Genomic DNA, 27159 nt, shown 5'->3' on the forward strand with positions numbered 1-27159 from the left:
TCTATCTAGATGAAGCAACACCAGATACAAAACCATCGGATTATTACACACTTGATCCAGGTCTATACCCCTCGATCTCTGATATTGTCAATGAAATGAACAAAAAAATTCAGGAACGTGAAACATTTGAAAAAAGACCAATCAAGTTACACGTTAACAAAATTACACAGCGAATATCTTTGAGTCTTCCGAATCAGAACACTTTACTTGTCATTTTTAGTGCCGATCTTTGCCATGTCTTTGGATGCGAAGAAGCTGTTTATGGTATGAGTGTTTTCATGAGTGGTGCTGGTCCACATTTTCCCAAGTTCCCGTATGACATTGTACGAATACACACATTAATGATATATAGTGATATTGTTGAATACAATATTGTGGGTGATACAAAAGCTGCTCTTTTACGATGCATTTCGTTTATATCAAAAGTTAAGAATGGAGATATCATCTCAACGGGACAATACATGAATTATCAAAATTTTCTAATCTTACAATTTAAAAAAATTCTAAAAAACTCATTCCACAGCATAAAACTCGAGCTCCGGGACTCTTATGGTGAAAAAGTTCCTTTCAACTCTGTTGGTGTAAGAAGAGTGGTACTAATGTTTAGAAAACCTTCTGACAATCATTTTTAGATTTAAAGTTGTAGAAAATGGTTGCTGATAGTGATTTACCGTATTTTCGTGGTTATTCAAGACAGAGGGGAAGAGGATTCGGAGCATTAGCACAAACAATTGGGAGGACAGCTATTCCATTCTTGAGGAGATATGTTGTCCCAGCAGCAAAAAGAGTTGGTGCTGATTTGCTTGATATAGCTGCACCAGAAATTGTAAATGTTCTAACTGGAAAGAAAAAATTCAAATCTGTGGCTGCAGATGTTGGAAAGAAAACATTACGTAAACAGCTAGGTTGTGGAAAAGTTAGGAAACGTCGCATTATTCAAAGAATTCCCCCAAAAACCAGTCAACGTCGTCGAACTAGAAGAGATATTTTTCTAAGCTAAAATGAATACTAGATCAACAAACGATAGCAACTTTCGTTATGGTCTTTTTACGAACTCTTGCGTGGAGATTTTTGACAAAATTCCTGTTTTGGAACCAATTGAATCTTCTCACGTTCAAGAAGTTTATCCCAGTACTTCATTGGATGAAAGCAGCATTGAGTTCGAGTTTGAAACAGATAGAAGCATATATCTTGATATGAGAGATATCCACCTTCAAATCAAAGTTGGTTTACAAAAGGGAAGATTGTGTGATGACTTTATGAAAAAAGACGAGCATGGAAAAGCAGATATGGGAATGTCTTTCACAGATGATGATTTACATTATCTAACTCACGTCAACAATTTGTTGCAATCGATTCCCCAACTGTGAGGTGTATCTGAACAATCAACAAGTTTACAACTCAAATGGTCTCTATGGACACAAATCTTTAATTTCCAATGAATTTAACGCTTCCACAAGAAATAATGAAGGTATTTTGGTTGTCATGGATATGAATTTGAAAAAGAACCCAGCGATTTTGAGAAAACCCTTTTTATAGATCGAGAGGAAGAACTTTTGCTGAAAAATGGAACTACTTATTACGGTTACTTAGCAAAAGATTTGTTCCAATGTGAAAAGTTACTGCTACCAAATACAAAAGTTAGACTGAAATTGATTCAAGCAAGACCCAATTTTTACATGATCTCCTACAATCCTCACGTGTCCCTTAAAGTTCTTGACTGTTCCTTGTTTACAAGACGTGTTGTTGTTAACGAAGTGTATCACCAGACTATCAAATATCAATTAACTCATCAACCTGCTTGTTACAACTTTATGGAAACAATTGCACGCACATTTATTATTCCTTCAGGACAGAACCAGTTTATTCAAGAAAATGTTTTTGACAATGCTCCAATCAGAAGAATAGCTATTGTGATGAACACAAATTCAGCTTTCACAGGACATTTTCAAGAAAATCCTTTCCATTATCAGAAATTTGGTTTACGAGAACTAAGAATTGTTCGAGGAGGTAGAGCTATATTATCAGTTGATACAAGCAATGACTGTAGGGCATATGTAACAACAATGAAAGCAATGAATTTTAACGAAGAGATTCCCGCGTTTCCACATAATCTATTTCAGAACCATTACGTGCTTGTATTTGATCTCACTTCACTTCAAGATGCTGGAGAAAATATTCATTATCTTGAGCTCAGCGGTGCAAGTATCCGATTAGAAATGTTTTTCGACCACCCGCTAAGAAGCGTGACAGAATTATTTGTTCTAGGAGAAAGGATGTCCACTGTTAAAATTGATCAGTTCGGATCGGTTGCTAAAAATGTCTGAAGATTTTTGCGTTAACGAAAATTTTTTCATATTTTTTTTCAGTTTTTTATGGGTTTTACATCATTGCTTTCTGCATTGGAACATTTGTGAGTTATATATTATCGTCACCCAGTTGCCATTCTCTGCACCAAATAATTTCTTGAAATGGACGTTAACTGGGGGCGAACCAATTCAAACTTTTTTGTTTACGTTCCTCTCCTAATTTTTCTGGTACTTTTTTTTATAATTATTTTGTTCTACCCCAACTCCCATAACAATTCTGTTGACAAATTTAAAAAGACAAGCAACGTTTTATTAGAGCAAGTTAAAAGGTCCAATGATTGTTGCTTTTTTGAAGAGAATGAGTCTTTTCAGCTTGACTGTACAGTTAAAAATCCGTGTGTTAATGGTACTTGCGAAATAAAGCAGAGAAAAATTGTTTGTCATGGATAACACGTCCCTGAGACAGATTATTGAACGAATCCCAGAACTCAAATACCGCTATATTGGATCGTTTCCAGCAGATTGTGTTCCAAGACTACCCACATTCAGCTTTGCTAATATCAACACTTCTCCGAGCAGTGAAGCTGGAGAACATTGGATAATGATTGCTCGACTCAATCGAACTTATTACTATGCTGATTCTTTGGCTCGCCTAATCACAAAATACAAATTTTTGAATAAAAAGTATCAGAAAATGATACAACAGCCAGTTCAGAAAACTGATAATTTGTGTGGATTTTACACAATATTTGCAGCATTTCAACTATTTAAATTTTTTCAAACAAAACTGAACAATGTTCATGATGTTCATGTTTTAAACTTCATAAGTAATTATATGTGAATTAGATAACTTTAATGTAAAATAAGTCGAAGTGTAATAAAGTCGACAGTAATTTTTTTCTAAATTCCTTAAATCTTCGTAAGTTAATCAAATTTTTGCTGTCGACTTTTTTAACTACTCGGCTAAATGTACTTTAGTACTCTTTTCTTTTGTACTATCATCAAGTAAACATTTGATTAATTTTGTATTTGCATGTGCTTAATTTGTACTGTGTCTGTTATTTTGTACTTTTTACTTCAATTTTTTTCTTTCATTTAACATTTTTCCATGTTATGAGCGCGTAAAAGTCCACTAGTACTGTGACAATGCCAGATCAGCAAGATGTAGTTTCGATCTACCGACCTCTGCGTTATGAGCCCAGCACGTTTCCGCTGCGCCATCTTGCTATTTAGGGTCGGCTATACCTAATCTTAATACATTGTGGCGGCTATACATAATCTTAATACATTGCGGCGGCTATACCTAATCTTAATACATTGCGGCGGCTATGACTAATCTTTATACATTGCGGCGGCTATACCTAATCTTAATACATTGCGGTGGCTATACCTAATCCTAATTCATTGCGGTGGCTATACCTAATCTTAATACATTGCGGCGGCTATACCTAATCTTAATACATTGCGGCGGCTATACCTAATCTTAATACATTGCGGCGGCTATACCTAATCTTAATACATTGCGGCGGCTATACCTGGTCTTAATACATTGCGGCGGCTATACCTAATCTTAATACATTGCGGCGGCTATACCTAATCTTAATACATTGCGGCGGCTATAACTAATCTTAATACATTGCGGCGGCTATACCTAATCTTAATACATTGCGGCGGCTATACCTATTCTTAATACATTGCGGCGGCTATACCTAGTCTTAATACATTGCGGCGGCTATACCTAATCTTAATACATTGTGGCGGCTATACCTAATCTTAATACATTGCGGCGGCTATACCTAATCTTAATACATTGCGGCGGCTATACCTAATCTTAATACATTGCGGCGGCTATACCTAATCTTAATACACTGCGGCGGCTATACCTAATCTTAATACATTGCGGCGGCTATGCCTAATCTTAATACATTGCGGCGGCTATACCTAATCTTAATACATTGCGGCAGCTATACCTAATCTTAATACATTGCGACGGCTATGCTTAATCTTAATACATTGCGGCGGCTATACCTAATCTTAATACATTGCGGCGGCTATACCTAATTTTAATACATTGCGGCGGCTATACCTAATCTTAATACATTGCGGCGGCTATACCTAGTCTTAATACATTGCGGCGGCTATACCTAATCTTAATACATTGCGGCGGCTATACCTAATCTTAATACATTGCGGCGGCTATACCTAATCTTAATACATTGCGGCAGCTATACCTAATCTTAATACATTGCGGCGGCTATACCTAATCTTAATACATTGCGGCGGCTATACCTAGTCTTAATACATTGCGGCGGCTATACCTAATCTTAATACATTGTGGCGGCTATACCTAATCTTAATACATTGCGGCGGCTATACCTAATCTTAATACATTGCGGCGGCTATACCTAATCTTAATACATTTCGGCGGCTATACCTAATCTTAATACATTGCGGCGGCTATACCTAATCTTAATACATTGCGGCGGCTATGCCTAATCTTAATACATTGCGGCGGCTATACCTAATCTTAATACATTGCGGCGGCTATACCTAATCTTAATACATTGCGGCGGCTATACCTAATCTTAATACATTGCGCTGGTTATACCAATAAACATGTTGAAATTTACTGCGAGTGGAATTATCCGTTAATTCCTGCTGCTTGTACAATTCGCCGCCTGTACAATTCCCGTGCGCGCTGTCTGTACAATTCCCCGCCTGTACGTGCGCGCTGCCTGTACAATTCCCCACTAATCTCTAAATGACCTCTTAAATCACGTGATAAGTGGCTCCGGAAAATCACCCTGATCTGCTCCTACCTTACTACTCACACCCTGGAACACCCCTAGATTTCTCCCCATTCTTAATACATTACTGTAGACCCGCACATAAAAATTAAGCCTATACCCTATCTTAATACATGGGGTCTACACCCCCCGGGGAGACTTGCTCTCCCTATTACTACTATCCTGCCATGCACCACGCAACACGTGAAAGTAAATGCCAGAATAAACTAATTGAAGCACGACAACAACATGAAGATGACTTCGGATATATATTAAGAATACAGAAATTGTACAATATTAATATTTGGGTATACACACCTTGTGGTGGGGGCAAAGTAGAATTGTTTAAACCAGTGGATGATTTTGATAAAGATAGAAAAGATGTAAGTATACTAGTTTGGGGGGATGGAAAAACAGAACACTGTGCTCTAATTAAAAACATAGAAACCTTGTTAGAACCACCAAATAAAAATAACATTAAATATTATTATTGTGATTGATGTACATATTGGTTTGATTCACAAAATAAATATGACAAACATGAATGTAACAACTCTTTCAAACCCAAGGTTGTTTGTCCTAAGAAGAAGACAATTACTTTTATAAATGAACATAAGCGCCAGAATATAAAAAAATATTATAACTGCTGATATAGAATGTTGCATTGTTGAAGTCGCAACTAATGACTGTAAATTTGTAATAGCTGAACACATACCAATAAGTGTGGGTTACATCTGGCAGGGTAATTTCAAATACTACTTCGGTCTTGATTGTATCAAAAGATTTGCTAGTGATCTATTAGAAACAGAAACTGAGAATAACTTCAAACACAGTATACAAATGATATTTACAGAAGAAAGATAAATTATATCATGAAACCAATAATATTTGTCATATCTGCAGTAAAGCATGTATTATTAAAGTCAGAGATCATTGTCATGAAACTGGTAAATATAGAGGACCAGCATGTAAAATATGCAATCTAAGACACAAACAACAAAACTTCATTCCTGTAATATTCCACAATGGCTCTGGTTATGATTTCAATCTTCTATACAGTGAACTCTTTAAACAGAATAATGATAAAAGAAAAGTAGATAACATACCACTAGCTGCTGGTAGGTCTAAGATGTTTAGTATTGGTTGTCTCAAATTTTTAGATAGTTGTAACTTCCTAGCTACGCCTCTAGATCAAATGGCAAAGATATACGGATGTAAAACCAAAACATTATATCCATATGAATACTTTGGTTTAGATGAATTAGGCACCACGACGAAGTCGTATGACAATCTTATAGGTAATCTAAAAATAGAAGACTTCAAATCCTCACTACATAATAAATTACCAACACAAGTAGAAGTAGATAACTTTAAAAATGAAAACAGTCATAAAACCGGTAGAGATCTAACTATAGAGTATTTACAGAACGATGTCGAAATATTAGACTATTGCATGAATGAAAATGTTAAATTAAGCATGAAAGAATTCAAGCTCAATCCACTACATTACGTTAGTCTACCGGGTTATAGTTTTGATTGTTGGTTAATGTCTTGCTGTGTTACATTAGATACATTACAAGATAAACAAATGTTAGATGATTTTGTTGGAGCAAAGAGAGGTGGTGTATGTGGAATAATGGGTGATAGATATATAAATAACAGTGATGGTAACTCCAAATGGTACATAGACGCAGACAACCTATACGGCTATGCAATGATGCAAAAGCTACCTTATAAGGACTTCGAGTTTATTACTACTACTACTACTACTAATACTACTCTTGATCCGCGAACAGACTTCGTCCGTGTCATGCCAAGCGGGTTCCTCAATATACTATTGAATACTCCAGATGATAGTGATCATGGTTACTATATAGTTTGCGATCTTAATTATGCCAGTAGTTGTAAAGAGAGAACAGAGCAACTAGCACTAATGCCTAATAAGAGAAAGATAAATTATAATGAATTGGGATATCGAGAAAGAGAGAAAGGTAAAACAAAAACAGAGAAATTAATCTTAGATCAAAACAACAAAACAGAGTACATGGTTCATTATAGGATGTTAAAGTTCTATGTTAAGATGGGAGTAAAAGTAACAAAAATACATAGAGTAATTAAATTTAAACAAGATTACATATGTTGAGATTATATACAAAACAATACTAACAAAAGAGCAACAGCTAAAACTGAAGCAGAGAAGGATGTAAGGAAATTAATGAATAACTCCCTATATGGAAGAATGTGCATGAATCTCCTTCACTTCCTTCAGATTAAGTTCTTACATGATGAAGAAAAGATAATGAAAAGTATAAGTAAACCAACATTTAAGAATATAACTAGATATATAGAGATTAAAGCCAAATCGAATATATAAAGAAATAGAATATGACTCTCCAGTATATGTAGGTGTTACTATCCTTGAACTAAGAAAACTACATATGTATAATGTATTCTATAATGTGCTGAAACTATCTCTGAAAGACCTAAAAAATCACTATATGGATACGGATAGTTTCGTATTAAGTTATAGTGAGGAAAGTGTCGATATTGAACATATAGACTTAAGTAATCTAGAAACACCAATCAAAACCAATAACAAAGTCCCCAGGAAATTCAAATATGAATTGGGGAGTAAGTTTATTGAAGAGTTTGTGGTCCTAACACCTAAGACATATAGTTTTAAAAATTACACAAATGAAACTAAGGAGAAAGGTGTAAAGAAGCATAACAACGCTAAATATAAAGAATATTATGATGCAGTTATGTATAACACGCAGAGAACTGTAGATGAAAGCAAAATACAAAAAGAAGGGGATAGCATGACAACAACAAAAACTAGTAAGATTAGTTTAAATACATTTGACGATAAAAGATTCTATATAAATAACATAGAAAGCTACCCCCATTACGAAGATCTATATTTATTCAAAAGGAATTTATTAAAAAAAAACTTAATAATAGGAAAAACCTAATAATAATCTATAGAGTTGTTAATAAATTTGGGGTTAGATGCATGTAAAGAATCATTAGAATCATTAATAAAAAGTATCATAGAACTAACTATAAATGATGATAGAAAAGTAACTGGGGCTGCTATTAAACTATATAATGATTTATAATATGATTATAAAGTCTAAGTCTAAGTATAAGTCTAAGTTTAAGTCTAAGTCTAAGTCTATAGCTAAGTCTAAGTCTAAGTCTATAGCTAAATCTAAGTCTATATTTAAGTCTAAGTCTATACCTAAGTCTAAGTATAAGACTAAGTCTAAGTCTAAGTACAAGTCTAAGTATAAGTCTAGGTCTAAGTCTATAACTAAATCTAAATCTTTTCATATAAAAAATATGACTAAGCTAGATAAAGTCATAGAATTAAATAAACTACAAAAACTAAACAGAAGAAATAGATTAGAAGATAAATTAAAACAACAAGAATATTATGGTGAAATAGAAGAGTTATTTGATCCTTTAACTAAAACATTAAATACAAACTCTGAAACAATGCAAGCTCTTCAAAACAAAACTTTGGCTGTGCTAGACAGTAACACTAATACTTTATAGGGTCTAGGACACCATCAACAAAACAGCTTTTTTGATGAACGGGCCGCCCTCTTAACACCCACACAAAACACCGATCTACACAAAACATTAAAAGATGATAGAGGGCAAACTTTTGCCGTAGACAATGATATGATTAATACTTTATTACTAATGGGTAAACAAACAAATAAACAATTCCGATTAATATCAGTTCCAAATTCAAACAAATTTAAAATAAATGATGTAGATGTATCTCTAGTCCCTGATGGTATAAAAATGAAAGGTAAAGTCTATGATTCTTCTAAGGGCTTTGGTTTATTTATTACTAATAAAAATGTAACCGAAAGAGATATCAAAGGTGATGGAAACAAAATAAAACAATTTCTAAGGGATATCGTTATGAACAAAGAGGAGATACTAAAAGTAACAGATCAAAACTTATAAGAAGAATGTTTGCTAGTATCGGTGAACCCACTTCTCGTGTTATATCAATACCAACCTCCAGTGAAGATGAAATATATCGTCCTGATACTAGTGATTATGAACAAGGGATAGTAGAAGAAGAAGAAGAAGAAGAAACTGATTATGAGACAGATAAACAAATAGAAGCTAGTGGTCTTACTAAGACTAACCCCAACAATCAGGGAACCTGCTTCGCAGATCAACGAAGTTGCCATTTAAATGGTTTAGTAGAAAGATTAGAATTATTAATTCTAGAAACAAAAGCTGATCATTATGGATTATATGATGAAAAGATAGATATATCTAGGCAACTATTATTTATGAATATCATTAATCAAGAACAATTAAATAATTTTGTTTTTAACTATGGTAAATAAATAATGATGGAAAAACAACAACAACAACAACTATTAGCTAAAGAAGTATTCAGTCCTCAAATAACAAAGTTTAGAAGAGAAAGAATAATACCAATATATAAAGATGAAACATGGTCAGCTGATTTAGTTGACAGGTCATCTCTAACTAAATACAATTAATTATAAATTTATATTAACTGTTATAGAAATATTCACAAAATATGCATGGGATATTCCATTAAAGAATAAATCTGGTTTATCTATAACTAATGGTTTTAAAATAGTATTAGGTGAACATCCACAAGGTGGCTCTGAACCTAGAAAACCAGAAAGTTATGAGTAGATAGATGTAGTAGAGTTTTACAATTAAACATTTTAATCTTTACTTAAAGAATATGAAACAAAACTATATTTTACTTATAGTGATTTAAAGGCTGTGGTTATAGAGAGATTCAATAGAACATTATTACATATAATTAATAAACCAATGTTCATCAATGGTGACGGTAATTGGGTAAATATACGAAATGATGCAGTCATAACACATAACATTTACATTCATTCAACAATTAATATGACACCAATTGATGCTTCTAATAATCCTGATAAAGTTAAATACTATGTTCAATCTACCAAAGCAACAACAAAATTTAAACTTCTAATTGGAATAGAGAACTATTTAAAGTTAATGAAGTTTTGAACACAAAACCACTAACATATAAGGTAGAAGATATTAATGGTGAGATAATAGAAGGTAAATATTACGAACAGGAATTATTAAAATTCAAGTTTGACTTTGAATCTAATAATAAAGTTTTAGGATCATTAAATATATTTCTCAATGTAAATAATGAAAAGAAACAGATTCAATCAGGCTAAACAACAATCGGGGAACCCGCTACTCGGATTAACAGCAACAAACAACATAACACTAAGTAAGGCTCGTGGGTTATTCCTAGAAGATAATGATAATATTGATATGAAGGATACCTATAAAATTACAAATTTGCACCCTCCCAAAGATGAAAAAGATGTTGTTAATAAAGAGTATTGTGACAATAATTTAATATCCTCTTCTAATAAAATAGACATTTCAAGTAGAACATAACTGAGCTAAGAAAGGTGAATTTGATAAAGTCACAACTAAAACATTACCACTAAATGAAACGCTATTTAATGATGAACTAATTAATGAGTTTACTGAATCAGCAAATGAAGTCACAAATACTGTTAACTTTTGTAATAAAGTTGCTCTTGATACTGTCTCTAAATATAATCAATTAAAACAAGAATTTGATAATAATAAGTTTAACCAGAATATCACTAACATACAACTAGATGATATGTTTACTACGGGGGCCTAAAAGAATTTAAAGAAATTAATAAAAAGACTAATTCTGCCGTTGATGAAGCACTTATAAAGAATAAAAGGACAATAGTACAATATATAATATCTATATTATTAGAAAGTAAGTTAGTAGACAACAAAGAACAACCAAGACTAGAGATGCATTATGATTTTAAAAAAGAAGATATAATGAAGGATATTGAGAGTTATTTTACTACTGAAATTGAGTCAACCATCAGCACCAAGTGAGAGATTATTATGTCCAGATTTGTCATCAGTATCACAACGATTAATCCGCGAAGCGGCTGAGAAACAGATCAGCAATCCTGCAACTGTCAATGAACAGTTGATAAACGAAAAGATTCAAGCTAATAAAAAACTTAATAATAATATTAACATTATAAAAGATATTAGAAATTATTATGAAACTTAAACTAATAACTATAATGAGAAGTTAAGTAGATATAAGAATTATTTTAACGTAGCTGAGATAACAGAAATAGTATTATCATCTATAGCAACAACTGCAACATCAACATCAGTCGCATTAAGAGGTATAGGATTACCTTATTCTATACCAACAGCTTTTGCTACAGCAACTGTTTGTGGTTCATTATCAAAAACAATTAATACTAAAATAAGAAATAAAATTATAAAGTATTCAGAAATGTATATTTTATGTAAACAGTTTAGTAATAAGTTTAATAAACTATATACTAAATCAATGAATGATAATAAAATAGATAATGATGAATATAATGAATTAGTCAAGGTATATGAAGAATATAAGAAGAATCGGTGAAGCCGCAACTCCATTGATAAGAAAAATAACTTAATAAGTTAAATGTTTTTTTAGATTAAAGCTATTAGTGCTTAGTAATAACAATGTATTTAGTAAAAATAATATTAATATTAATATTTATCCGCGAAGCGGTTACACCGATGGCAGAGCATGACACAAGGTCAATCAGGGAACCTGCTTTGCAGATGGATAATATTAGAGCTAGTCTTAGTCTTAGTTATACCCATATCCATAGTTATGTTTCAGTTCCTCAGCTTCTATTGTTGCATCAGATACTGTCATTGACTTATACCTTCTACATTTAACACAATTACCCTTTGACATTTTAGTACCCTTCGCCGATACAAAACCTCTTATGTTATTAGTACCACTATAATGTCTACCACCAACACAATTTGAATTAGTTTTGAACTTATTTAAAAGACTCATTTCTATACATCTAAAAAATGGAAGTTAAAAAGTATAATCCCTTTGTTGTTATGAATAAGCCTAAGTCTAAGGCTAAGCCTAAGTCTAAACCAAAGCTTGAAGCTGGAGGTTGGGGAACCAAGGGCGAAGCACCTTTATCTCTAGAGAATAAAAAGAAACTGGATATTTTTTATGGTAGGGGTTTTGTTAAGACAAGTAAGAAACAGCTATCAGGAACTGCTTCGCAGATAATTATAATTATGATATAATATCAACCATCTTATTACCATCACTATTAACACTAATAACCTTTCTAGTTAATACTAATGCGTGACATATAATATCTGCAACTGCAGCACTTAATTTAAAATTAAGTTGTATTGGTTGTGGACCTATATGATCACTTTGATATCTAGTGTCCAATACATATATTCTATAAATACTTTTGAATAATCTATGATTGATATATGGTTTTTTAATATGTGGTAGCCCGTTATAATTTTTCTTAAAGCTAACAATCTCTTTTAAAGCCTCCTTATAATTATTGGTACCATAATTGATATTCATTCTATCCTCACTACCAATCTTACAATAACATTCAGTAACATTCATTATATGAGATGTACTTGCATCATGAGTTTGTTCATTAACATTATTATTTTCAAAACCAACTATTACATATTGTGGTCTTTCCATGCCACTTTCCATAACTGGATCAAACAAGAAGTTAGTACCATTGGGTACATTCTTATAAAACGTCTTTCTTTCATAATAGCTAAAGTCTACATTTTTTTTTGACTTAAACCCTTTTGTACAATAATTCTATTGTCATTACTAGAATCAATACTAAGCACACACCATGATATATCTCTAATATCTATATAAACACCATTAGCAACTGCATGAGCACCAGCATTAACTCTAAATAGAGCTCTATCATTATTATTTCTTTTTAATATTAGTTTAAATCCTAAGCCATATATAATCTTTTCTAAATCATTTACAAAACCAAATAGATCACTCATTTTAATCATCATATACATATGAACTCGTTCTGCAGCAACATGATCGCCTATAAGTTGACTATCTCTATTACCTATATTTCTAACAAAACCACTCTCTTATTCATCATCAGTACTAGTTAACAACTTATACATCAATAGATTAGGATGACAATGATCTATATATTCAATAGTCCTACCACCACTAGTTTCAACTTTAACTGAACTAAACAATGCCATCAAACCATAATTAACTAATCTGATATTAGCATTATTAGCAAGTACACCACTAGCATCATCTGATACAATAAACTCTATCTCTAGATATGAATCATGTAAATTTAAATGATTCTCTTCTCTATTGAGAATGATATCAATATTAGTATTAACCGTTTTCATTGTTGCCAGATTATTAGGTTTATATTTTATAATCTTACTTTTACGTATATCATTATTATATCCATAAGTTGTATCCAAATTAAAATCCATTTTTATTAGGACAAATATTTATATCTAGAGTTAGAGGTAGAGCTATCGGTGTAACCGCTTCGCGGATAACTAGAACCTATGATGTAACCGCTTCGCGGATAATTAGAGCTAGAGCTATAGCTAGAGGTATAGCTATAATTAGAACCATAACTAGATATTTATACTAATAAAATGACAGATAATTTAATCACAGGGGGTACAACTTCGTTGATCTTTTGGGAACTACAAAAGATACATAAAGCTCTAACTAAAACTAAAGAAGAACATACACTTAACTTTAGAATGGTAAAATCAACAGAAAGGTTTAACTTTAGTGAACCTATACTTAATACAACAAAATTAGGGTTAATTAGATTATCAGTTTATAACTCGGTGTTTAATGGAAATGGGAATAATAATAAATTTAGGTTCAATTCTTTAGATCGATTTTCTCTGATACAAAATTATATGTTATAACATCTGGTGCATATGAATTATCTGAAATAGCAGAAATAATAAAAGAAGAAACTGAAGGTAATGTTATAATAGAAGTAGATAAAAATACAAAGAAATGTAAAATGGAAATAAAACAAGGAGCACTTAGCTTTGATGTAGAAAACTCAACAGGATCATTACTAGGATTTAGGAAAGTATTATATAGAGCAGGTACATATACATCTCAGAAAATTGTTGATATTATGGGTTTTAATACAATTCAATTTCATTGTAATATTATATCTGGAGATAAATATAATGGTAAAGATACAGATATATTATATACATTTAATCTAACTGAACCACCCGGTTGTATGATCATAAATATTCCAACAAATGTTTTATATCAAAATGTAACTAAAGATAGAATAGAATAAATAGAGTTTCATATTAAAGATGAGTATGGAAGACCTATAGACTTTAATGGCCATGTATTAAGTTTTACTTTGCATCTAGTCTAGATATGAACTTAAATTTAAACTAATCTACAATACTCTCCGATCCCAATTAATTCCTAATTTACCATTAATATTTTTATTTTTAGTTATATCAATGACAATATAATGATAAGGCTCTTTCCATACCTTATTACATATATTAGCAAAATCAATATAACTAAGTTCAACATTATTGAAGAAATCTTGATATATCGATGCTAGGACTTTACCTCTCTGTTCAAATAAAATAAATAGATTACAGTTCTCTCTAACACTCTGCCTATCCAGAGAGAACAGGTTTTGATTAAGATATATCATATTGCAATTATTATGTCTACCTCTAAAAAAGTATTCATTAATAACTGGTTCTTTGGCTCTAACATCATCGAATATTATTAGTTTCTTTAAGTCTTTGGGTAGTTTATCGGGAGATGGTATTTCTTTTATATCTTTAATAAACTCGACAGACTTGCAACTTATATTTTTATCTGCGAAGCAGGTTCCCTGATATTGATCGCCAGTAGGTCCAATGATATATAGCTTATCAAAATATATACTAGCCAGAATTAGTTTTTTTAATAAGAGTGTCTTACCACATTCACTAGGACCAGATATTATACATCTAAAGTTCTCTGGGAGTGTAGCTTCTGTAATTATATTATCATTATTTAGCCATGATTGTAGATCTTCATTTATGTTTATAGAGATAGTGTTAGGCTTACCCTTTTGATGGGGCTTGGCTTGCCATGTTTCACCATGTTTTTCATCAAATTGATATATAACATTATCAGCGAAGCTGCTCCGCATATTAATGACATTATCATTATCATTAACATTATCATTATCATTAACATTATCAGTATCATTATCATTAACATTATCATTAACATTATCATTAATAATATTATTATCCTTAACATTAACATTATCATTATCATTATCATTAACATTATCTTTATCATTATCATTATCATTATCATTATCAATGACATTATCATTATCATTATCATTAACATTATCAGTAACTTTATTATTAACATTACGAATAACATTAACATTACAACCCAAACAAAAACACTCATTATATATTTCAGGACATTTAACTTGATTAACTAGAATATTCAAAGCAATTTTAATTCTAAATCCTCTATCAAATAGATTGATCATATATAAACAATAAGCCTCACAATAAGATTCATCATATTGTTGTATTCTTTCATTAGAGCCTAGATCAACATATTCTTCTAGGAATAATGGTGGGGTCTCAACACCAAAATTATCAAAGTAATCTGTTGCACCACCTTCTCTTCTTATAACTAAAACCCAATGTGTACCATCAGTTGGATGTAGATTTACAATAATGTTGAAGTTGAGTTCCCTGATTGTATTAGGATTCTCGTCTCTCATTACAATTTCAATTGATGTTAGACTTATATCTTTACCTATATCTTTTATTCTGATATCACTCATAGCATCATTATCAATATTAAATTTATTATTGAATTCCTCAAAAGTTAGGATAAGCATTTTTTTATATATAAATTTTATAAATAAAAATGGATAAAGGAGGTATACTTTTTATTTTTATTATCATAATTGCAATTTGTTTTATATTTTATAGTTCGATATCGAGTAATTATACAAAACAAGAAGAAAACTTTGGTGGATTTATGAATTGGAGTCTAGTTAGATTTGAATATGAAAAGTCACCATTTCATACTATTGTTTATGGTGGAACTGGAACAGGGAAAACATATTTTTTTAGACAATACTTAAAGTTATACTTAGATCCGCCAAACGGTTACCTTGATCAAAACCAAGACCAAGAACAAGATCTAGGAAGCAGTTTCACCGATCAAGACCAACAGCAAGCTAAAAATATAATCATTGTATGTAAAGATGATAGAGATTGGATAGATCCTGAGACTGGCGAGTTTTATATTGGATTTAGTAAATGTGATATAAATATCAAAAAATAAGTCTAAATTCAAAGATAGCGTAATTGTTCTTGATGATATGGGCGATAAGATAAATAGGGATATAGCTTATTGTTTCACAGAAGGAAGACATTATAATATTCAACTGATTGTAATGTGTCATAAACCAGCTCAAATAATTAATACAGCAAGAATGAGTTGTGATACTATTTATTTAACAACTTATAATGGAGCTGATCTATTTAAAAATTTTAATGAAATATATGAATGTGAACATAACTTTAGTAAAATAATTAGTGAGTTAAATAGTAACTATTATAATTGTACAGATGGAATATCAGATGAACTTCGTTATGGTATATTTAAATATAATAGGAAAGAGAATACTTTTATTATTTTTGTTAAGAGTAGAACTATGATATATGACTCGAGAGTTAGTTTCATTGATTTAAAAGCTCTTAGTTTAAAAAATGAAATAGAAAGAGAAGATATAAATAAACTTATAGCATATATGAAACCACTCATGATTATTGCCACGGATAGAAATATTTATTAATCATGATAACTATATATTCTATTTTAATAAACTTCTTAAATTAAGTAATATTAAAATAAAGAATGATGTTCTAACACAAGAAATGGTTACACGAAAAGGTATAAAAAATTTATCAACTATTGGTGGAATTATAAGCTCAGGTTTAATTACAATTAGTCATATTTATCCCGATATGTTATCAAGAAATGCTGGGGATATAGCAATGGGAGCAAGCACAATGTTGAGTAGAGTAAGTACATTGGTTAACTTTGGATATGGAGAAGAGTTGGATAATGATCCACGAAGTGGTTACACCAATTCACAAAGTGGTTACAACAAAAGTGAAACATGGGTGAAGCCCAATAGTGAAACAAGGGTAAAACCCAATCCACGAAATACAATACGAGAAGAATATATAAATGAAGAGGTTGGGATTTCAATCAGAAAGGGTGGAAAGTATTTAAGCAATCTATATGAAAATAATGAAGAATTTAGAGATGAGATTATAAATTTTACTAGAGATAAAAAAGAATTAGACCTTGAAGTGATTTTAGATAGAAGATATAAAACTAATATACTCATTATGACGGGAAAGAAACATTTAGCTGAGTATATCTCATCTAAAGATAATACTAAAGATATAATTGAAATCTTGGCTAGATATTATTTATAATCAGTGAAACTGCTTCGCAGGTTTTACCCCATCAGAAATGGTTATAAAATGTTTGGAGTGTAATCATAAGTGTGGAGCTCTCTTTAATCTAGCTTTTCATTATCCAATATGTCATGAAGATAAAATTGGTAAATGTGCTTGTGGCGATAAAACATTAAGTAGTATTTGTATGAAAACTGATTGTTCTTTTAAAGATGAATTTGGATATAGTCCTAACTCTAAATCAAACCATGGCATTGTCTCTAGCTCTAATCCTAGCTCTAGCTCTAGCATTGACTCTAGCTCTAATCCTAACTCTAGCTCTAGCTCTAATCCTAACTCTAACTATAACTTTAACATTAAAGTTATGATTAGATGTTGTAATAGTTGTAATTATGTAAAACCATTAACAGATTTTGATAAAAGCAATTTTACATGTAGAAATTGTACTTCTACTAAATTTAATTGTCTATATAGCCCTTCTATTGTGAGATATGATGGAATGAATGCTCATGTAAAAAGACAGCATCCAGATGTGGATATACCTAAAGGATTTACTAGAAATCTGCGAAAATGCAGAGCAACTTTGTTGAGCAGTTACACTGATTTGCCAAATAATGGGGTAAGGGCAAGCCTTGTTACACCAACCAAGACCGAAGGTCTATCACTGATCCACAAAGTGGTTACACCAATCCTATTATTACATTAAATGGAGAAAGTTGTTCATGTAAATATTATAAATTTGTATCATTTCTCAATAATAATGGAATAAATATAGAAAAATTAATGGAAAATCTGGATTTATTGAAGGGTATAGATAATTTAAAACAAAAAATAAAAATTTATTAAAATATTTAGATAATTTTAAAATTTCTTTGAAAAAGAGGGAGTTCACTCTTTAAGCACAATAAATAGTGATTTTGTACTGGGGCATCACTCCGATAGGGGCGATTTTGCTCTTAAAGAGTGATTCGCAAAATATTAGCAAAATTTATAACAGAGTTAAGCTGTTTTTTTTATTCAGGTTATCCACGAAGTGGTTACACCAATTTTCGCAAGTTGGTTTTACGTGCTTGTTACACGGTCTCACTAGTTTTATACTAGTATCTGGGGACGTCCACTGGAGTCAGTGGGGATAGTACCCAAACAATCCGTCTGATAACAGTTAGTTACCAGCTTAACTCGAAACTAGTGGTTTGCACTAAGTGAGACAAGAAATGATAGATTTTGAGTGAATATAAAGGTAATATATAGTAGTGGATAAAACAAGGAAACCAGCAAGCAGTAAGATTTGACCCGATTCGACATGCGCGATTAGCGTTTGGAGAAAGGGTCAAATTTTGCTGGTGGCTGGTTTCCTTGTTTTATCCACTACTGTGCATTCGTTTGCATATATGTAGTATTTTCGGAAATAAGTGAAAAAAAAACATGTAAAATACCCTTCGGGCCATATGCTATTATTTGGCTTTTTTGAGTACTTTTGAGGCCTTCTGGTGTATTCCTTTTGGGGTTTGGTTTCTGATTTTGCAGGATTCTTGCAAGACGGATCTAAATCTTTCATAATCTTGCAAGATTAGCTTCCAAAACCGAATCGGGGCAAGACCCGTTGCCAGATTCCGGGGCTAGGAAACTGGGCTTCGACACCAGTCCATGTCAATTGTCTCTTCTATTTCGAAATCGAAAATACAGAAAGTTTTGCGTGCCATCGCAGTACTGGCATAAGTCAATTGATCTGCCAGCTCAATTCTGTAAGCTCCAATCTCTGGTCAGCGCCAAACAATGTGTCCTCATCTCACAATGAAAACGAAATGTGCCCAGGTTGCGGAGTTATGTGTAAAAAGTGCTATCTGCAAACTTAATAAAAAAAATTATCAAAAGACAATTTTTGAAGCCAATTTTAAAACATAAAAATAATGACGACGGAAACTATCTGGACGGCAGATTTTCAGTCTTTACTTTTTTCTTAAAAATGGCCTAAAAACACCACTTCTGAAACTTTTTTTCATTAGGAAACCACATAGCACTTTTTATACACTATTCTTGCTTTTGAAAAAAATTCATTAACTATTAAACAACTATCACTATTCTACTCATATTAACAAAAACATTATTGATAAGGTAAAAATGTTATATTAACCAAAACATTAATAATAAGGTAATCTGTTATATTTACAAAAGCATTGATAAAAAATTATATATAATAGTATTTATATATATATATATATATATATATATATATATATATATATATATATATATATATATATATATATATATATATATATATATATATATACATATATATATATATATATATATATATATATATATACATATATAAATATATATATACATATATATATATATATATATATATATATATATATATAAATACATATTATATATAAAAATATTAACAACTAGATCACCAACGACTAAAGTAGATTTTTATACTAGGTGTAAAGTAAAACTTAATATATCGCCATTAAAATCAATTGGTGTACCATGTTCACTAAATTCAATATATTTCATTTTGTCTTTTGTAACATTTTGATATAAAACATTTGATTGAATATCAACTATCATATAACATGGGTTCAGTTAGATTGAATGTGTATAATATATCAGAGTTATAACCATTATCTTTAATACCAGATACAATATTACAGTGAAAACAAAATTGTATTAAAATCTATTATATCAGTAAAAAAAGGCTGTATAACTACCGAAATGATATACTTGTTTTTTTAAATCCTAGTAGTTACGCTATTGAATTCTATAGATTAAATTAAAACTTTCTTTTATAATTTTCGTTCAACACTTCCTTGTAATCTTATCTGCTTCTACTATAACATTACCATAAGTTTCTCGTTTTATAAAATCTGCTATTTCAGACAGTTCATAGGAATCAGGTTTTATTTCTAACATTGAACCATCATCAAAAGAAACTTCACTAATAAAATCTACGTCAAATGAATTATAATCATTCACTACTCTTTAAGCAAATATGTTCTTGTCTTTTATATTAAACATTGAATTTTAAACTGATAATCTGATAGAACCTAATTTTCTTGTAGTAAGTACAGGTTCACTAAAACGAAATCTTTCTATTGGTCCTGTCACCATAAAATTAAGTGTACAATCATCTTTGGTTTCAGTTAGAGAATCATGTATCTTTTGCAGTTTCCACAATTTTACGTTGTGAGTAATTTTAATTATTAAATGTTATTTAAGTTTAATCCTATTAAATTGTATTTCATTTTGGATACAACTTAAGAGTATAATAATGATAATCATAAGAGTAAGATGATAAAATATAGGCCAAATAATCTAACCACTTCGAATACTATTAGTACAAATATAAAAATAATCCTAAACAGAGAAGAGAACAGCTGAACATACATAAAACTTTTTTAGAGATCGAGCTTCGCCTAACTACTAATTGTGTAGTTAGATTTGCAGATGGTGGTAATATTAGATTTAAAAACTATGATATACTAGCACTGTTAGTTCAATTAAACTTGAAACAAATGGTGGTAGAACAATATATTCATGTATAAATTACTCGCTAGTACTGATGATGATGAAAACGAAAAAGGTTTTGATAGAGATCAAGAGGAAAGAGATAATCAACTGAAATATTTTATTTATGATTTAGATAAGAATATACAAAGTTTAGGATTAAAACTAGAGCTAAAAAGAAACGATTATTATAGAGCATTTTTAGAGCTGGCGGTGTTGCTAATGATGCTATTAGAAGTATCAAGGATATATCATGGCGTGTACCTAGAATTGATTCTAGTAATGAGAATACAATAATATTTCAGAAATGATTAAATAAAAAGATTTACATATATATATATATATATATATATATATATATAAACCAGTTATTTTTTTATTGAGGTCTTTCCATATCACTCTCCATAAAAAAATCTAACAGGAAAATAGTAGCAATAGGTAGAAAATAATAGCAGGTCTTTCTTTCATCTTAACTGATATATAAATTTATATATATATATATATATAATATTTTATAATATATATATATGTATATATATATATATATATATATATATATATATATATAATATAAAGTATTATATATATATATATATATATATATATATATATATATATATCAGTTAAGATGAAAGAAAGACCTTCTATTTTTTTTGTACCTATTGCTACTATTTTCCTGTTAGATTTTTTTATGGAGAGTGATATGGAAAGACCTCAATAAAAAATAACTGGTTTGAGAATAGTAATGTCAATGAACAAACATTTGATGCAAGTATCTTTAATATAATGGATGTTATCGAATGTTATTGTAAGATTAGTAGTGTAAGATTAGAGTTTTATCTTGAGGTTAGGGCGAATACAAATTATGGGGTTAATAATTATAATCAAGTGTTCAAAGGGATTGTAGGTTCTAATAACAGTTATACTGGATTACCAGATAATATTAAACCATATATATATATAAAAGATCTTCTAAACGTAGTCATAGAATACATGTATTTGATACTAGGTATCAAAAATGTGTATATAGGACCACAGCCAATACAATTAATGTCAAATTGAGAGTTGTTGTTGCTGATGTTATTTGCCATGCAAAAGTATTATCTATAACTGTCATTAGTGTTAAAAGCGATGCATAAAAAAGTTGAGTTAGTCAGATAGATCGACTTTGTCGCCATTTCAGTGACTACCTGACCAAATCAATCTTTTCATTCCAGTTAAACCTTGTTTTACCATCATGGTTTTTTTCCTTTTTTTTAGACATATCTCTATAAAAATGAAATTTTGTTTTTTTCCTTTTTTCTTTAGACCTATCTATAAAAATGTAATTATATCCAAAAGACATTACAAAGAATAGCAAAATCTTTATATTTTGTCTCACAATCACTATTGAACAAATCACTATCTATTGTACTCTTATAATCTTCTAATCTTACCTCTCTGTTCAAATGAAATAAACACTATAAAATTCTCTCTAACACTTTGTCTAACTAATGAAACTATTTTTTGATTGAGATATATATTAGACTTATTACGTCTTCCTCTACAGAATCACTCATTAATAACTGTTTACTCTGCTCTTTTACCATCAAAATCCTTAATTTCTTTTTATCTTTAGGTAACTTATCTGGTGAGGGTAGTTTTTTTTATATCTTCAATAGTTATAGATTAAGCGCTTTCGTTAACACTATTAGCACGGTCGTATTAATCAGCAGTTGGACCAAAGATATATAATATCTCAATGTATATTTTATTTGTAAACAAACCTTTAATAGATATATTTTACCACGTTCACTAGTTCCTGATATTACTCATCCAACGTTTTCTGGGAAGAATGAATTCTCATTATTAAAGTCATTATCATTAATATCTGCAGAGCAGGTTCCCTGATCGACTTTGTCGCAGTTTTGCTGATTACTATGTTTATTACTATCTTTAATAATAACATTATTATTATTGCTGTCATCATCACTTTTATTTTCGACGAAGTCGCCACTCTTTGGAACATTATCACTAAAATATTAATTTTACTATCATTATCAATAATACTCCACAAAAAACAATGTCTATATAACTCATTACACTTTGTCTGATTCTCCAAATAATTTAAAACACTCTGTATTTTAAAGATATAATGCTTATAAAATCAATGAGCCCCACAATAAGACTTGCTATCTAATTGTATTCTTTCGTCAGAACATAGATCAATATACTTGTTTAGAAATGTTGGTATTGTCTCTACACCAAAACTATCAATATAAGAAACAGCTTTATTTTTTTATTTTCATATTTAGAGCTCAATGAGTACCATCAGTTGGATGTAGATTAACAACATATTAACACTAGGTTCACTGATTATTCAATGATAGAGCGCTGTTTAGAGCTAATGATGTTGTTAATGATGTTGTTATAAATATCAAGGATATATCATGGCGTGTACTTAGAATTGATTCTAGTAACAAAATTACTATAATATTTCAGAAATGATTAAATAAAAAGTATTTTATATATATATATATATATATATATATATATATATATATATAATATATATATATATATATATATATATATATATATATATATACATGTATAAAAATATATCAGTTAAGATGAAAGAAAGACCTTCTATTAAATTGTGCCTATTGCTACTATTTTCTTGTTAGATTTTTTAATGGAGAGTGATATGGAAAGACCTCAAAAAATAATAAAGTGTTTGAGAATAATAATTTTAATGAACAAAAAAATGATGCAAGTATATTTATTATGATGGATGTTGCTGAATTTTTTTGTAAGATTAGTAGAGATTTTTATCCTAAGGAAAGAGTGAAAATAAATTATGGAGTTAATAATTAAAATGTAGTGTTTAATGAGATAGTAGATTTCAAAAAAAACTTTAATGGATTACCAGATAAAATTAAACCATATTATAAATTGAAGATCTTTTAAAAACTGTTATACAATATTTGTATTTGATATTATAAAATGATTATATAAGACCACAGCCAATACAACCTAACGTCAATTTTTGTTGCTGTTGCTGATGTTGCTGATGCTGATGTTATATACCAAGCATTATTATTAAACAGAACGGTCCTTAGTGTTAATATTGATGCTAAAATAGACTAGTCTTAGATCGACTTAGTCAGTTAGATCGACTTTGACATTTTTGTGATTACCCACCAAATCAATCCTTTCGTTATAATTAAGCATTAGCTTACCATTAATGTTTTTATCTTCAGACATATCTATAAAAATCTAATTACGAGGTTCTTTCCAAACGTCATTACAAAGACTAGGAAAATCATTATTTTTCATCTCATAATCATCGAACAAATCAATATATTTTGTACTTATAATCTTACCTCTCTTTTCAAATAAAAAAACATTATACAATTACCTCTAAGACTTTGTCTTTCTAATGAAAATAGATTTTGGTTAAATGATATCATATTACAATTATTACGTCTTCTTCTACAGAAGTACTCATTAATAACAGGTTTTTTTGCTCTTTTGTCATCAAATATCATTAGTCTCTTTTTATTTTTTGGTAACTTATATGGTGATGATAATTTTTGTTTAATATCTGTAACAATTATAGTTTTAGCACATTCGTTAACACTATTAACACGGTCGTATTGGCCAGCAGTTAGACTAATGATATGTAATAATTTAAAGTATCTTTTATTTTTAAATAAACTTTTAATAGATGTGTTTTGCCAAATTCACTAGGTCATGATATTACACATCCATATTTTTCTGGGAAGAATGCATTATCATTAACATTTTCATCATCCTGACTATCTGATAAGCAGGTTCCCTGATCGATTGTGTCGCAGCTTTGCTGATTACTATTTTATCACTATCCTTTTTAATATCATCATTACTAATGCTGTCACCATTAATTTTCCCATCGACAAAGTCGCCACTCTTTGGATCACTATCACTAAAAATATTAATTTTACTACCATTATCACCATTACTACACAAACAAAAACAATGTTTATTTGGCTCACTGCACTTTCTTTGATTAACCAAAATATTTAATGCGCTCTTGATGAGCACCACAGTGAGACTCACTATCAAATTGTTTTTTTCGTCAGAACATAGATCAATATACTTGTTTAGAAATGTTGGTGTTGTCTCTACACCAAAACTATCAAAATAATAATCAACAGTATTTTTTCTTTTTATAACTAGAGCTCAATGAGTACCATCAGTTGGACAAGTTTTACAAAAATATTAACACTATGTTCACTGAACATTAACGGTATCTCGTCTCTCTTTACTACTTCAATTGATATTAATTTTATTTCATTATCTATTCTTTTTGTTTCCTTATTACTTAAGGCTTCATTCTGAATAAAACAAGCATTAAAAAACTCTTTAGAAGTTAATTTAAGCATTTTTAGTGGGATAAAAGTGAATTGGAATTTAAAATCACTTATAATTTTAAAAGTTGCTGCAATTATCTTTTTTAAATCGGCATCAGATGAATATGCTTAATTAGATAAATTATTCAATCGATATAGGGAGAAGTGTAAGTAAAACATGAAACAGCACCATTGCGTATAGTTATTTATGGTGCCGCAAATACAAGTAAAACATATTTTTATCAGACCGTATCTAAATTTGTATAAAACTAACAAAATCAATAGCACTAGTACTACCTTCAACACTGATATTACCACTAACACTGATAATAACACTAAAACAAACAATAATATTAACCCTGACAATGACGCTGAAATTAACACTAAAATTAACACTAATAATGAAAACAATACTAAAAATAACACTGACATTAACCCTAACACTAGCATTAACACTGGCACTAGCATTAACACTAACACTAATATTAACATTAACACTTATACTAACACTAGTGGTGATGAAATGGCTATAATAGTAACATGTAAAGATGAAAAAGACTGGGACGGTTATAAGATATATAACTTCAGAGATGTTACTAAGTAAAATATAGAAGACTTTAGAAAATGTGCGATAGTACTTGACAAAATGATTTGGAATAGCTATTATTATTAATGTATGTGCAATCAAGTTCAATCAATTTAAAAGGCATCAAAAATTTAAAAAAATAGAAATTTCGAAATTTCGGAAAGATGAATTTAGACTGTTTTTTCAGAGTTTTTCCTTTAAAACCAATTGATTGCTCTTGTTGCTGGGAGCCATTTCAAGCGCCGGGAAGGGCTTCTGCTGGCTCTGCTTGCTTTTACTCTTTTTCTTGGTGTTCTTGGCTAGCCTCGTAGAAGTTGATTGGTTCGTTGTATTTCAATGCGTGGTAAGATATCAGTAAATTCTTTTATTCAAAGTAAAAAAGTCGTTTATTAAGAAAAATTTTTCAAGAAGTAATTAATATTGAGAGTGGGAAAAGTAGATAAAAAAATAAATAAACAAATAGAAATTGGGCTGCGCTCGCGTTATGGAATGAATTACTGAGCTTCATTTGATCAGAGAATTAAAAGGCTGCGCTAGTCGTAAAAAGTGTAATTAGTGTAACTTTGTTCATGAAGGCAAGCGTTAAGACGCGTAAAAATAAATTGAGGGACGGAATCGTTGAGGGAAGGAAAAATAAGTTAAAAGTGCTATGCTATCCTAAACCTTAAAACCACTGAACCAAACCGCGCATAGCACTGTATTATGTCGTTAGTTGTATAACCGTAACTTAACTTTGATAAAGATATCAGTGGAGTGAATGTGAAAAAATGAGAACATTTTCTAGGTTTAAAATGATTTGGAATAATTGTAGATAAAGAAGTTATTATGCCAAGCTGTCTAAGTTCATCTATTTAGTCAAAAACATGAATCAACGGAATACTCAAAAAACTCTTTTTCCGGCACTTGGGTTTTCGTTTTAATTAGCATTACTTTTAGAATTGACTTTGCCTTAGTTGGATAGATTAATGAAAAACATCTATCTTCATGAAATGAATATATTATAACTATAAATATATTATCTGATCATATGGGCACAACGGTTTAGATTGAATCTGATCAGAGGTTAATTGGATCTGAAAAGTATGATCATATAGTCCGATTCTGCTCGAGTCGAAAATCAATTATCACAACTGGTCGCATTTCCC

The 27159-nt window shown here is 30.3% G+C and overlaps 1 protein-coding gene across 1 annotated transcript in view; it reads right to left on the reverse strand.

Moving 5' to 3' along the window:
• The window catches only part of LOC142340014 (chymotrypsin-like elastase family member 1), a 390215-nt gene that overhangs the window by 19874 nt on the left and 343182 nt on the right, over positions 1-27159 (reverse strand). The window lies entirely within an intron of this gene.

The sequence above is a fragment of the Convolutriloba macropyga genome, chromosome 5, assembly GCF_964194025.1.
Source record: "Convolutriloba macropyga chromosome 5, txConMacr16.3, whole genome shotgun sequence".
Classification (NCBI taxonomy): Eukaryota; Metazoa; Xenacoelomorpha; order Acoela; family Convolutidae; genus Convolutriloba; species Convolutriloba macropyga.